We start from the raw sequence: 15950 nt of genomic DNA on the forward strand, positions 1-15950 counted from the left end.
AAGTGATACTACAGAAAAAAGAGATCATGACAGAACAAATTCCTTGAGATAGTGATCCACGAGAAAGAGATCTATGGTACAAGGGAAAGGTGTTGGTCTTAAATAGAAGCAGAGACAGAATAAAAGGCAGAGTGGGTACAGATGATGGGGAGTTTATAGACTTGATAGCAGAAGGATGAGGTAGCTGTCTTTGGCGTATAAGGCACTGTCATCAGCTAAGTGTGAGGAGTGAAAGATGTGAAAATCGTTTCCTAGAAGTGAGAGGGATTTTTCTAGTGAAGTACATCCAGTGTTAAATAGCCATTTGAGGTTTATTTCCATGTGTTTGAAAAGTAACCAAAGAGCCAAGTGTGTGATTTTTTTTTAAAACTGATAATATTTGTATGTTTTGGTGCAGGGGCAGAGTTAACAGTGAGTTCAATTGAACCAACTTAAATCAGAACTGAGATTTTGAGAGGCCTGTATAGACACACCTTAAATTGATCCCCAAAAGTCTCACACATAGTATCTTCCTTTTGACTTCTAACCAATAAAATATAGAAATGGTGAAGGGATTTTGCAGATGTCTAATTAAGATCCCTAACCATGTGAATTTGAATTAATCAAAGAGAGATTATCCTAGATGGGTCTCACCTAGTCAGGTAAGTCCTTTAAAAGAGTAAGCAATCCTTCCCTGAAGATAGATAGAGACTTTAGACAGCAGAAACTCTCTTTTGTTCAATTTGAAGAAAGAAGTTCTATGAAATCTACAGCCAGAAGAGAAAGAAATTCTGCCAACAACCTGAGGGAGCTTGAAAGTGGGTCCTTCTTTAGTAGAGCATCCAGAGAAGAGCACAGTCCAGCTGACAACTTGATTTCAGCCTTATGATCCTGTGAACATTGAGTCCAGTTAATGCCTAGACTTCTTTTTATTTATTTATTTATTTATTTGTTTGTTTATTTATTATTGAGATATAGTTGATGTACAACATTACATAAGTTTCAGGGGTACAACATAGTGCATCATGATTTTAAAGGTTATATTCCATTTATAGTTATTATAAAATATTGGCTATATTCCCTGTGCTGTACAGTATATCTGTGTAGCTTATCTGCCTTATAGATAGTAGTTTGTACCTCATAATCCCCTATCCCTATCTTGACCTCCTCCCTTCCTTCTCACCACTGGTAACCAGTAGTTTGTTCTCTTCATCTGTGAGTCTGTTTCTTTTTTGTTATATCCACTAGTTCATTTTATTTTTTAGACTCCACATATTAGTGATATCATACAGTATTTGTCTTTCTCTGTCTGACTTATTTCACTTAGCATAATTCCCTTCAAGTCCATCCATGTTATTACAAATGGAAAAATTTCATCCTTTTTATGGCTGAGTAGTATTCCATTATACATAGAAACTGTGAAATAACAAATGGATGTTGTGTATTTATTTTTAATTTTATTGGTGTATTGTTGATTTACAATGTTGTATTAGTTTCAGGTGTACAGCATAGTGATTCAGTTATACATATACATATATTCATTCTTTTTCAGATTCTTTTCTCATATAGGTTATTACAGAATATAGGGTAGAGTTCCCTATGCTATACAGTAGGTGCTTGTTGGTTATCTATTTTATATACAGTAGTGTGTGTATGTTAATCCCAAACTCTTAATTATCCCTCCCACCTCCATGTTTCTCCTTTGGTAACCGAAAGTTTGCTTTTGAAATCTGTGAGTCTGTTTCTGTTTTGTAAATAAGTTCATTTATATCATTTTTTAAAGAATTACATTCCACACGAGGGATATCATATGATATTTGTCTTTCTCTGTGTGACTTACTTCACTTAGTATGATCATTTCTAGGTCCATCCATGTTGCGGCAGATGGCATTATGTCATTCCTTTTATGGCTGAGTAATATTCCATTGTGTGTGTGTGTGTATATATATATATATATATATATATACCACAGCTTCTTTATCCATTCATCTGTCAATGGACATTTAGGTTGCTTCCATGTCCTGGCTATTATAAACAGTGCCAAATGGATGTTGTTTTAAGTCACTAAGTTTGTGGTAATTTGTTACACAGGATAGAAAAAAATGCAGGGACTACGAAAGTAATAAATGTGAACAGGGACATTGAGTATTTTTTGAATATAATTATTATGTCAACCTATGGAAATGAGGGTAAATTAGGATGTGAGAATAGGAGGAGGGTAACGGACAGGATAAATATCAGAGTCAATGGATTAGAAATCTCACTGATATTGGATAATTGTTGGAGTGGGAGTTCAAGGGAAAATTAATTAAAAGGAAAATAAGTATTGGTTGTAGAGAGAGAGTGACAAAGGAAGAGAGACACACAGAGATGCAGTTATTGGTATAAGTCTCAGGGTATGATTACAGGAGGGGCTGAAGTGTTGTGGAAGAAGATATTTTTGGTGAAGGACTTAGAAGATGTGAGAGATCAGCACGTTGGTTAAATCCATTCTGCTCAAGTTGAGTGTCAAAAATGACCAAAATAGTAGCGAAGAAGGATATATATGGTCATCTATAAATGAGAAGAAAGGACTGAAAGGGTAAATGGCAACATCAAAAATCAGAAGTAGATGATGACACCTGATAATATTCACTTTAAAGAAGTTGGGGTCTTTGAAAGAACAAAATTGTTTGAAAGAAGCAAAGAGAAGTAAGGAGGAAATAGATATGAGTTAAGTGTCAAAAGGTATGTAAAACTGAGAGAAATCTAGCGTGTGATTGAGAGATGTAGGGAAGCAGAGTTCTCAGGGGTTATCCATGTTTCAGTTTGATTAAAAAAAGGAAGGGACCATTCAGAGAAAAATTTGAGAATAATTGTAGGATATTATGTTGATGATATATTGCCATAACCCGTGGGCAATATGACAGGGCTTGGGAGGGCATGGAGAGAAGTTTGGATTTAGGGGCAGAGAGAATATTATGTGAATGAACTTCTGGTTGAGGGATGTTAGAGTACCTGAGAAAGGATGGAAAGTGATGCATGAAGGGTTGCCTGCATTATCAGCACTTGAGGACTTCAGGGCTGGAGAGAAATTTGACCTGGAGAGAAAACTGAAGCCCCTGAGCTTGAGCGTAGACCACTTGGTTAATCTAAACTACTGTTCTCATTCATAGCTAGTGTACTTGTAGCAGCCAGGAACATGCAGGGCTGGAGGAACCACTTGTCTCACTCTCTTCATGTTTTTAGGTGGACTTACCACCATAAGAATGATACCCTTGACTTTTATTCCTTCTCTATATATTCAACATTTTCCCATGAAATAGCAATTGTCATCAGTCCACAATTCCTTATCAAGTAAGATATTCCTGTCAATGACTGAAATACTGGAGAGTTGTTCTCCTTTCTTTCCTGTTACCTCAAGACATTGAGAAGCACCTGCCTTAGGCATGCATATGTCCTTTGTAGGCACTATCCCTTAGCTAGGCTGACCCAACATTTAAACCAAGCAAAGAATATGAAAGGGTGAGTATGGGACAAAGAGCCACAGAATCCTATTTGTTTGCAAATCTCACCCAAGTCCTCCAATCTAGTTTTTTAAAAAAATCAGTAATGAAGCTAACAATTTTGTTCCCATCTTCTTGTGTCTATCTATTAATTGGCCCCAAATCTTGGTAAGAAATAGACTTGCTATGTTTTGATCCTCTAAAACCCTAAGAGCTATGATAGAAGACTTGGACCCTTGCCCAAGAATGGAGGTGCTGTGATCTCTTAAAATATATACCTTAGGGCAGCCTCTGAATCTGACCAGGAAATTTCACACTGTTGAGGGAAAGGACTGAGAAACATGTTCGGAGAAATAAGCATGTACTTGACAAACAGTAGGTATTTAATATATATATGTTTTTTTCTCCCTCCGTATGAAATAAGAAGCCTTGGATTGATTGTAAATGGAAACTTTTCTGTAGCCTGGGATCCTGGGTATTATGAATGCCAGAGACTTCTGAATCATCATATGAATTTGGCAGCCAAAGCTGGGTAGAATTTTTACTTCTAGTGACATAATGAGGATTACCAGGGAATCACTTTTTCATGGCGGTAGAAATGGGGTTGGAGTCTCTGTCGATATCTAAGAGTCAAATATTTAACTAACTGCACAACAGGAAGTGACTGAGGGGGACAGAACTGATTGTCTCATGCTAACTAGTTTATATGGGTTGGTCAGGTTGTCTCATACTCAGAAAGAAATTTGTAGAACTTTTGAAAATTACAGCTTCCAAATAAAGACAAAGAGTCTGCTGGATAACATATTTCTTTCCTGGAGGTCATCTCTATGCATTGGTGCTAGACTCAGCCTGTAATTGCCTGTAGTTAAATCCTTCTACTCCCAATCTGTGTTATATGAGGTAGTACAACAACTCCACTTAGATAAGTACAGATGAAAATAGGGAGAAAGTCTTGACATGTTCAATCTCCAGACCCAGTCATCTCTGAGAACATCACCATCCTTGCCCTGTTGCAATTTGTTTATATGAGCCAATACATTTCTTTCTTAGCTAAATTAGTTCAAATTGAGCATCTTCTAATTTCCAATTGTATGTTCCTTGGTAATATGGAGAGATTCAATTTCTTCTTTTTCTCTTCTGCTCCATTTGGCTTATCATTACTTTCTAAGTTTTCTGAGGAATATATATTCATTTGTAAACATAAGAATATTACAAAATCTATGATACAATAAAAATAGATGAAAAGGAGGTTCTGACTTCAGGAACTCCTAAACGTCAATTTGGCTAGGGAATATCAAATTAAGAAATGTGTCAGGAACCAAAATGATCTTCTGGTCTGCTGGACCAGATCTGTTGATCTGCTGGAGATTCAGCATTTTTTTTTGTCATTATTTGTATGGGTTGATCAGTCTGCATATAGAAACTCAAAACTCAACTTGGATTATCTAGGAATGTACATAAATTGTATGCCAGATAATTTTTACAGAAAAGGAATTTGTATAGGATTACAGGAAAGTTCACAAAAGTGTGTTTAGAATAGGATGAGAGCCGGAACTACTTCAGGGATTTAGAGAACATTGACTAATAACCTCATCATGATGGATGGGATGAATAAGCTCTATTTTTTGGTAATTACTTTACTCTTTCCAAGATTTAATGTCCTTGGAGAAACTTGAACTCTTACTCACCTTTGGTATATTGTTTTACCTACTCTTCCTCCAAGACCAACCACAGATGGAGAGGTAATTCTGAAAGAAAGAAAGAAAGAAAGAAAGAAAGAAAGAAAGAAAGAAAGAAAGGAAGGAAGGAAGAAAGGAAGGAAGAAAAGAGAAAAAATATATTTGAGTGCTATTAAGAACTCGATAAGGAATGAACACTAGGACACAACAATACTACATGCCAGCTTTGAGTGAAAATGACTCAATGCAAATCAATATTTACTATTGTCTCAGTTATCTATTTCTTCAAATAGCTTCACACCCATTCTCTCCTTCTGGTCTCTGCATGTAGGCTAGTTTGGGCTTCCTCACAGCATGGTGGCTTGAAGACAGCCAGACTGTTAATATGGTTTCTCAGAGCTCCAAGGGTCAGTGTTCCAAGAAAGCCAGGCAGAACCTATGTTGCTTTTATGGCCTAGCTTCAAAAGTCATGTAGCATCATTTTTGCTACAAGCCCACCCATATTCAAGGAGAGAGAACTGAGACACCACCTCTCAATAAAAGGAGAATTAAAATCACACTGAAAGAAGAGCATGTGTGTTGAGAGATATTGCTGAAAATACAATCTGCCACCTCTGGGAAATACAATCTGCCAAAAGTATGGACCCGAAATGTACTAATCTCAGTATAAGAAGCCCAGTGGTGTCTTGAAGTCCTCATATTGATGGCCTCCTCCTCCATCTCCCTATATCCCATGTTTAGGGTCTAAAGTTAAAAAATCCTAGTGCAACTCACTAACTGGTATTCTTAATACACTTCACAGAATAGGAGTAAAGTTGTGAATGAAGTAAAGTCAATTCCAACAAATGAATTACTTTTTTAATAATAGTTTTCAGAATATGAAGAATATTATTCTTATAGGACTATTTTTGAATATCTCAGTCATAAAAGGAATCAATGCTTTTTTGAGGAAGTGTTCAAATACTTTTCTGTTTTTGACAAAGGACATTTCATGATTCAAAGTGCATTTATTATGCACCAGCTATTAGTTGAGCTCTATTCTTGGTGATCGAAGACTGATGGACAGCAGGGAACAAAACATATTTTTAAAAAATATTCCTGCCACCATGGAGGTTACCTGAATATGTTATTTGGTTGGGAAAAGGACACTGCCTGGTAAAGTATTCAGCTTCTTCCACCGCTATTGGGTGAGCCTGCAGTGCAGGAACTATGTCATTTTCCCTACTGTAGTCCCAGGGCCCAGCACAGTGCCTGGAGAAAGCAAGTTTCAATAAATACTTGTGGAACTAATGGGCAGATATGAAGGAAATCAGGCCAGTTCTTTAAAGGAAAGGGCTTTCACGAGAAAGGAGTCATCATGCCCTCTTCTTAAAAGACTGGCACTAGCTTGAGGAGATGGTTGCCATCCATGCTTAGCAATAAAGGTATAACAAAATGCAGTAATGGGTTCTCTGTTAGTTTTTCAGTAAGAGAAGGATAAAGAAGTCTGTAAAATTTCTTAAACTTTGCAATTCCCTAGTGTTTGTTATTCTTGCTTTTCTCCATTTCTCTATGGTGATTAATAGTAATTTTTTAAAATGTCATGTGCATTCGTCTTTGGGGACTGGAAGGAAGGAGGAAGATGGGAAGACTGTTACTCTCTGCAAGGAAGCTCCAGGGGAGAGAATCCTCGAGGGATAAAGTTGGTGTTTGCAGCTTCAGAGACTTGGGAGTAGGTGGAGTCCCTGGGCCCTGCTCCAAGGAAAGACAGGACAGCAGGAAGCCTGGGCCGCAGAGGGTCCAGAAACTCAAGAGTGCAAAGGCCTTTGTGGTTACATGATCAAGCCTTGCCCAATTTTTCCTGGTATAGAATTAAAAACAAATGAGTGCTCTTCTAATGCTTTCACTTTGTATTCTCTATGTCACTTAAATATGCCATCCACACTAGAAGTCTTTCTGAAGCTCTGCCCTGCTCTTTTCATCCTTCCTTTATAATCGCTCAGTTAGTCCTGTCATTTTTGCCTGTTAACATCTTCAAATCACTCTCATTTAATCCATTTTCACTACCTTTGCCTGTGCTCAGACCTGGATCACCACAGCTGTCCTCTAATTGGTCTCAACATGAGAATTCTTCATCCCACTTCCCACTGCCTTTTTTCTTCAAAGCAAACTTGATTATGTCCTTCTCTGCTTAACTCTCTGCTCTGTAGGCCTACTACCCCCAAGACAAAGCCCCAAACCTTAGCATATGAGGCCTCTGCTCTCCATTTAACTTTTAGACTCATTTTTGTGCCTCCTCCCCAAATACATCCTACACTTCAGCCATGTGGGTTGGCTAAATGAAGCCATACTATTCCAAATGATTGACTCATATACTTTGGCATATAATGTTCACTTTGCCTGGAATGTACTTTCTTTTCTCTCCAATGGGTAGATTCCTTCTTAACTTTCAAGACCTAGATCAAATATCACTTCCACTCAGTGAAGCCTTTTTTTCACCCCCTCAGGCACTATATGTACATTCTTTAAGTGGATGAATTTTGTCACTAGATTGTGACTTTCTGGAGAGAAGGGATTTCTTGTTAAGCCACACAGTATCACAAGTGCCTAGCATAGTACCTAATGTAAAATTGGTAAATAACACTTGAGGTGAATAAATGAATGTGAGTGGCATGGATAGCTTTGGTTCTCAGTGATGCGATGTTAGGAAAAAAGATGGAAGTACAAGTCTAGGTAGATGTGGAAGTGGCCTCCCTGTACCATGTCACTGATTTTACCTGAAAATCTATCTTTTTATTACCCAGGGGCATAAAGAAATTAAACCAGGAGAGTCCAGTACAGCTATTCAGTCTCTAGCCAGCAGAAACTCTCAACTTTATAAAGGATATGCAATTTTGTCCTTGGATGAAAGAAAAACACCAGCTTTGAACAAAGTAGGTTTGTAGGACAGTACGTAGAGCTGCACCTGAAGAAAAGTGTTCACTTTTTTTTTCTTGGCAATAGTACCTACTTCCAGGTGTCCTGTGTGTGGTCAGCTTATGTTCATCTAGAGGTATTGACTTCAGTCAAGCAGTACATTCCAAAGAGATAAGTAATTCTTGCATATTAGTGCAAGAACAGAGATTTACTCATGATCTGAAAATAGCCAATATCTTAATCTGCTCAGGCTACTGTAACAAAATATTGCAGACTGGGTGGCTTAAACAACAGAAAATTATTTCTTATAGTCCAATGCTGAGAAATCTAAGATCAAGGAGTCTGAAGGTTTAGTGCGGGCCTGCTTCCTTGCTTGTAGACAGCTGTCTTCTCTCAGTGTGTGCTCCTGGAGAGAGAGAGAGAAAGAAGAGAGAGAGAGTGCTCTTGTGTCTCTTCCTCTTCTTACAGGGGCACAAATCTCATCATGAGGACACCACCCTCATGACTTCATCTAAACTTAATTCCTCCCATGTCCAAATACAATCACATTGGGGGTTACAACTTCAACGTACGAATTTTGGGGGGACGCAAACATTTAATCCATAACAACTAAGAATGATCCCAAAACAACAGCAATAATAAGTACAACAAAATACATAATAGCATTAGTGTAGTAGTAGAGGTTTATTGAATGCTTGCTATGTGGCAGTCACAATTTTAGGTGCTTTAGATATGCCGTCTCATTACACCTCCTATTGAGCCTATGAGGAAGGTGATAGTATTAACCTCATTTTAAAGATGAAGAAATTAAAGTACAGAAAGCTCCAGTTACTAGTCTAAGGTCACTCTAATAATTATCAGAGGTGGAAATCAAACTCCATTAATCTGGCCCCAAAGCTCATATTTTTTAACTACAATACTGAATTTAGAAGAGGAAACACTCATAGATATTTTCTAATTTAATGATTTTTAAGATTTTTGTAGTCATGGAAACATTTATCCAAAATATATTATTTTTTTTAAATCCTAGTATATTAAACAGATAAAAGCTGAACCAGACTTCTACTCCTCACAACATGGTGGGCTAGGTACACTGAACACATTTCTTTCACACAAAAAAAATGGAAATTAAAAATAAAATTTAAATGTATTTTAGTACTCAGTAAAATAGAAGTTCTTAAGGGACAGAAAAAAGTAGGCAGAAATACAGTGGAATAAAACGGAGGATTTCGTTAAGTATTTGTAGATTTCTAGTAAGCTATAGCTGTTCTTTTAACAATCTTGTGGAGAAGAGGAGAAAGCGTCTTGCAGAGTCACAACATTCACCCTTAAAGCTGAGATTCATAACAGGATATTTCCTCAGAAAAAAAGACAAATTAGAAAAATATACACCATGTGAAGGGAAAAAGCAAAAAGCCTTGTCAATCCCAGCCTTGAGTCTTAGGTGGGATAACATTTTAAAAGTTTATTCTGAAAGTTCTTAACTACATATTAGCCTTCACATAAGTTAAGAATTAAGGCCTACAGTGTCTAAAAGTCCTGAGTCAAGAAATTATGTAAAATATTCCTGGGCTAGAGTTCCCTCAAGGGTCTAGCAGAAGCAAATGCAAATCCTCTCTCAAGGAATGCATTCTCAGCACAGATGTTATAGAATTCCACAGGTAAAACTCCAAAGGAATATAAGCTTACAGAAACATTAAAAAGAAACTCATGAAGAAATAAGGCATATGGTTTTTGGTCAAACATATAAAGATGTTAGAAATTATCACTCCTGTTCTCACAAGTAAAAAGTTGAACAAACTGAAAATCAACAACTCTTTTTAGACCCATCAGATAATTGATGTCACAAGACAAACTGATGTCCTAAAAACTGGAGAGAGAATTAGATACCAAAAACCACATTACCTTCTGCTTGCCTAGAACAGAAGCCCAATCAGAACCCTGCCTCTGGAGCCAGTATTCATAAGAGAACTAAAGTGTGATTGAAGAATTTCTAGAGGCTATGTGAGGACTAGCTTTGGAGTAAAATCTCCTGTGGCTTGGCCTTTAGGGTCCCCCACACTTTTGTGAGGTTTACCTCCTGGAGCTATACCACCTTCACCTCAGGGTGCAGATTGGAGAAAACTCCCCTTAGACTTCGGGGTGGGGGGGGAAGAGAAAGTAACCATTCTGAAATACATTCAGAGCATTCTCTTCTCAACAAAGGAGTTCTGTCACTCCTCAAAAGACACTATTTTACCATAACCTTACATAACCAACTTGAATTTTACCAAAACCTAATTGACCTGGAGAAAGTGGAACACTTAAATCCAACCCCGTCTCACCTAAGGGAGAGGAAAACAAGTTGAAAACCACTTTGAGAATCACAGACAAAAGGCATAGGCTCATGAAAAGACAGAGATGTAATTATTGGATTATAGAATGTAGTCTTACCAATCTTACCACCTTATCACAATGTCAATCAGGTTTTTGTATAATAGGATTTCAAGTAGGCTAACTGGATGCTTCACATCCTATTTCAGAAGGAGCCTCTGAGTAATCCCAATAACATCATAAGAGACAAAAACAAAGACACTGGAGAAAATTTTACTCTCTGACACCTACAGCTACAGCAAACAGTAAAGAGACCAACTCCTAGACAAATAAACATAAAGACCTCACACTAAAGGCTTATTTACTCAGTTCCTTTTAAGGGGTATATCACTTCTGGCTTTCAACCAAAAAGTTACAAGGCATAATAGAAGGCTAAAAACACAGTTTAAAAAAACAAAGCATGAATCAAAACCAAGCTCAGATATGATAGACATTTTGGAATATCAGACTAGAAATTTAAAATAACTTTGACTACAATGCTTAGGACTGTAATGGAAAGGTACACAACATGCAAGAACAGATGGTAATGTAAACAGTTACATGAAAACTCTAAGAAGCCAAAGGAAATGCTAGAAATCAAAAACACTAATAGAAATGAAGAACGCTTTTGACAGGCTCATCAATAGAATGGACATGGTTGAGGAAAGATCAATGAACTTGAAGATATGCCTAAAGGAAATTTTAAAACTGAAATGGAAACAGAAAAAATAATTTTGAAAAATTGAAAGACTATCTAAGAACTGTGGGACTATTCCAGGAGGTAGAACGTGTGTGTATTGGAATACCAGAAGGAGAAGAAAAAAAAAAAAATCAGAAGAAATGTTTGAAATAACAATGGCTGAGAATTTTCCAAAGTTAATACAAACACATAATCACAAGGGTCTAGGAAGCTCAGAGAACACCTAGTAGGATAAATAGCTCACAAATTTTTGTTTAAACTACACCAAGGTTTATCATATTCAAAATGAAGAAAATCAAAGACAAAGATAAAATCTTGAAAGGAACCAGAGAAAAAGGAATCAGGCAAAATGGAGGTCAGAACAAAAATCTATAGACTCAGATAAGCGAAGACTTAAGATCTTATAGTTATAGCATAATGAATGTTAAATATATTAAATATATATTAAAATATACACTGTTAAATATACTTAAATGTATTAAATATGTAATATGTACTTAAAGAGAATAAATAGAATCAAACTAATTTGGCAGATTTTGAAAAATAATCTGGTATAATTCTACAAATAAGAAAAAAAGGAATTGAAATTAAAAAAAAAACAAAAACTCTTGTATTAATGTTCTCCAGAGATATAGAATCAATAGGATAGGATGTGGATATGTGTGTGTGTGTGTGCATATATACACATGTGTGTGTTTCCTTTGGCCTTCTTTTGTTCCTTCCATCATCATTAGAAAAACGCATCAGGAATGAGAACCTCGTGGACCAGAGTCATCCTAATCAAGCTTTCCTAGCCAAACTAAGCCTAGATCTACCAATCCCCATTGATCCACATATTATCTGGAATCAACAGTTTTGAGCTGAGTTCAGCCTACATGAGCCAATCCCCAGACGATCCATAGACTTGTGGGTGACAGTGAACAATCAATGATTTAAGCTATTAAGTTTTGAGTTGTTTTTATGTAACAAATTAATTAATTAATTAGCTAACAAATACAATGAGTTAAACAGTCAGTTAAATGCAAGTGAAAAGAGAATTAGTGAATTAGGAGACGATTCAGAGTAAACCATTTGAAATCTAGGATGAAAAGCAAAAATATAAGAGGAAGGTTAAAACTATGAATGAGAGGATGAGATAGTCTATACATGACACTTTGAATTTGTAAATTAGAGAGTAAGTTGTAGTAAAGAATTAGTATCCAAAATATGTAAGAGACTTTTAAAAACCAACACAAAAAAGAAAGAAAAAAAAAAACTCAGGAAAAAAATATCAAATAGCCAGGACAGGAATTTCATGAGAGAAATTTCAAGCTGTCAATTAATATATGAATTTATCCGTTAGTCTTCAGAGAATTTCAAATTGCAAGAATGATGATGTACAGAGGCCTGGAACTGGCCTGAACTACTTTACTAAGATAAAAATGTATCAATACAGTATTGATTCCCAGACAAGGTATGAAACATACTGATTAATAGTTTTTCTTTGTTATCATGGGTCAAAGGAGCCTGGGGTGATTTAGATCAGCTTGTCACCATTGTTTATTAATAAAAAGGCCACGAAGATTTGCACCTGGTTTTCATGAAACCCCTGGAGAGCTCTGCCATTGGGACAGTTCTGTACAGGAACTGTGTCTGTCTGATCAAGAGGGTATAATAAGACTAGGCTGAAACTCAGTCTTGGACTCCCTTTTCCTGGGTATGCTATGCACAGGTTTGTGGTTCCTTATTGAGAGAAAAGGTACATTTGTCATGACCCTTACAGAGAGAAGACAATTGGAATTCATGCCTATCCTCCTTGGATTTCTCGTTGTTAAGCAGCCTTTAACTTTGATGGATATCCTTGCTTTAATTCTCTTGCTTTTTTGTATTATTTTTCTCTCTAAAAATATAGATTTGTAAGTATTATCATTCTGAGTTCTGTGAGTCTTCATTTATAATAGAATGTATCTAATTGCTAGTGGTAGTACAGGGAAGATAAAATTTTAACCGACCAAACTGAAAAAAATCTGGAGTAATAAGTACTGATGCGATTTAGAATAACAGGGATTTTTACACATTTCCGGTTGGATTATGCATTGATACAACCACTTTTGGAAGTAATTTGGCATTACCTGGTAAAGTTGAAGATGAGTATACACTAAGATTCTAAAATGTTTCTGTATAATAAATACACATGGCCACGAAGAAAGGTGTATAAAAATTTTTATGGCAGTAGTTGGACCCAATCCAAATATCTATCAACAGGGGAATGGATATATACATTTTGGTCTTTATTGATACAATAATAATAATGGACAGAACCAGTCACATAAGAATATATATTATGAAACTATTTATATAAAATTTTAAATGTATAAAACTAAGAATATACATTTTTTAAAAATATTTTTTATTTCACAATTTTTTAAGCTTGATTTGTAACTTTTCTTTTAATTAATTAATTTATTTATTTATTTTTGGCTGTGTTGGGTCTTCGTTTCTGTGCGAGGGCTTTCTCTAGTTGCGGCGAGTGGGGGCCACTCTTCATCATGGTGCGCTGTCCTCTCACTGTCGCGGCCTCTCTTGTTGTGGAGCACAGGTTCCAGACACGCAGACTCAGTAGTTGTGGCTCATGGGCCCAGTTGCTCCGCGGCATGTGGGATCTTCCCAGACCAGGGCTTGAACCTGTGTCCCCCGCATTGGCAGGCAGATTCTCAACCACTGTGCCACCAAGGAAGCCCAGAATATACATATTTTTAAAGATACAAATACAGTTTTAAAACTCTAAAAGCAAAAAAGATAATGATATACAGTAATTCAGGATAGATTATGGTTACCTCTGCTACTATTCCAATGGGGAGAAAGGGTTTTTGATATGAAAGAATTTGGTTTTGGCTGTTAATGTTACACTTCAGGAGTGTTTGATATATTATTCTATATATCTAAAGGAACAGTTTAAAGCTACTTGTCCTGACCAATGCCATCTACTGACAGTTAAACATATTAAGGACCAGAGAGGTAAGTGGCTGACACTGCCATATAGGTCACTACTAACAGAGATAAGTCCAGGACACCAGAGTTGTTCATACCATTTTTTACCTAGCCAAGGAACTCATATAATGTGGGGTGTAATAAAAATACGGTTTGGCATCTTGAATCCATCATGATCTATGCATAAGGTAGGATAAAGTAGGAAGGAGCCATGGAAATAATAGGTTTGGTCAAGAACTTAACTATGGAAGACATTCAGTACCTCCCCCTTAGGCCATACAACAGAGCATCCCACTGGAGCATCTTTACTAGACAAAATCCCAGCCAGCAGAAAACACTGCAGTGAAGTCAGGGTCTTGATCTAAACACGCAGATATTATTGGAATTCTCTGCAATGTCTCTAAGTGACATGGGGAAATGCTTATAATAAGCCACTTGGGAAATTTGGAATATTGCAGCTTGCCTTTTTTCACAATGCTCGGTGGCTAAGTTTTAAATAGGTTTTTGTCAGTTTATTGGGCTCAATAGTAGAAATATGTTTCTAGTTTTCCTGATATATATTCAGGCTAGGAGAAATGTGATGTCAGTAAAGGCTAGCCAGCCTTCACTACTAGGGATTATTTACATATTGCAATATTTATATAGGAACTTAACAGACCTAGGACATTAGGATTTAGGAATAGATTAAAAGGAAATGGATGAGATATTTTAAGAAGATATTTGATAAAGTTAAGACTAATTAAGGTGGGGTATTCTGACACATTTTGGGGGGGAATGGGGAAAGGTTTTATAGAGTCTTTTTTATCCAAAGGTAGAGAAGAATGCTATTAAATCTTGCCCATTATAAAGATAAAGGGGAGAGATGAGTACTTTTATACAATGACACCCAAATGTGGTTCTATGACTGGCTATATCAGAATATCCTATTTTTTAAAAAATGCACATCCCTGTAAATTCCCAGGTAGTATCATATCTTTAAGTTGAAGATGGTGCTTAGAAATTTACATTAATTTAAAAAAACTTGATGATTTTGATGGAAAATTAATCTTGAGAATTACTCTTCTTAGTAATTTTGAGATCATGAAAATATTCAATCACCAGGGATGGGGTGAGGTGGTGGTACCTTAACATCCTGGTATAGAAATGGCATTTCTCTACCTAGAAGAGGAGTAAGAGAGACAATAAACTCTCAGATTCTCTGAATCAGGATTGCAAGAGTGAGAACTAGCATTTTCTGTGAAGGACACTGTTCTTAGTGTCTACCTTCTCTCTGACTGTTCTGTTGACTCTAACATGGATCCAAAGCCCACAGGGTGCTGGTCAATACCTAAGTTTGGAAGAAAGCAAAAACCACAATTAGTGAAGCTAACTGATCTTTTTCAGTGCTTCTAATGATAGATCATATTTCTGAAGACTTGAAAGATTTATAACACATACCATACACCTGGTGCATTTTAGATGAGTGGACTTTGTATGCTCAGAAGTGAGCAGGAAGATGTGTTGCACTGAATTTTATTGATTTTCCTCTTTGCTTGTATAGTTTTATGGTGTTCCATTTCTTTTTCTCTTGGTTTGGAAACTGTGGCCTTGGTTATTTATTTTCTTCCTTCATTTTACATTTAAGATGTATATGTAACACTGCACCAATTTTCATGGTCATTGGTGAAAGGGCTGGGTGAATTCTCTGGACAAGAAAAGATGTATAGTGAGAGAGGAGTTAATTATTTTCCTTCTAAGAAGCTTCCCCTCAAGTTCTCTTCCATTTTCATTTTCTCACATTTTTGGAATGCCTTTATAATTTTCTTTTTAATCTCATAACCTTCTGATTTTTAGCACTGAGATCTCACTTTCAGAGATTATGTATTGATAGCTTAGAATTATTTCCATTTG

Source organism: Delphinus delphis, chromosome 5, assembly GCF_949987515.2.
Source record: "Delphinus delphis chromosome 5, mDelDel1.2, whole genome shotgun sequence".
Classification (NCBI taxonomy): domain Eukaryota; kingdom Metazoa; phylum Chordata; class Mammalia; order Artiodactyla; family Delphinidae; genus Delphinus; species Delphinus delphis.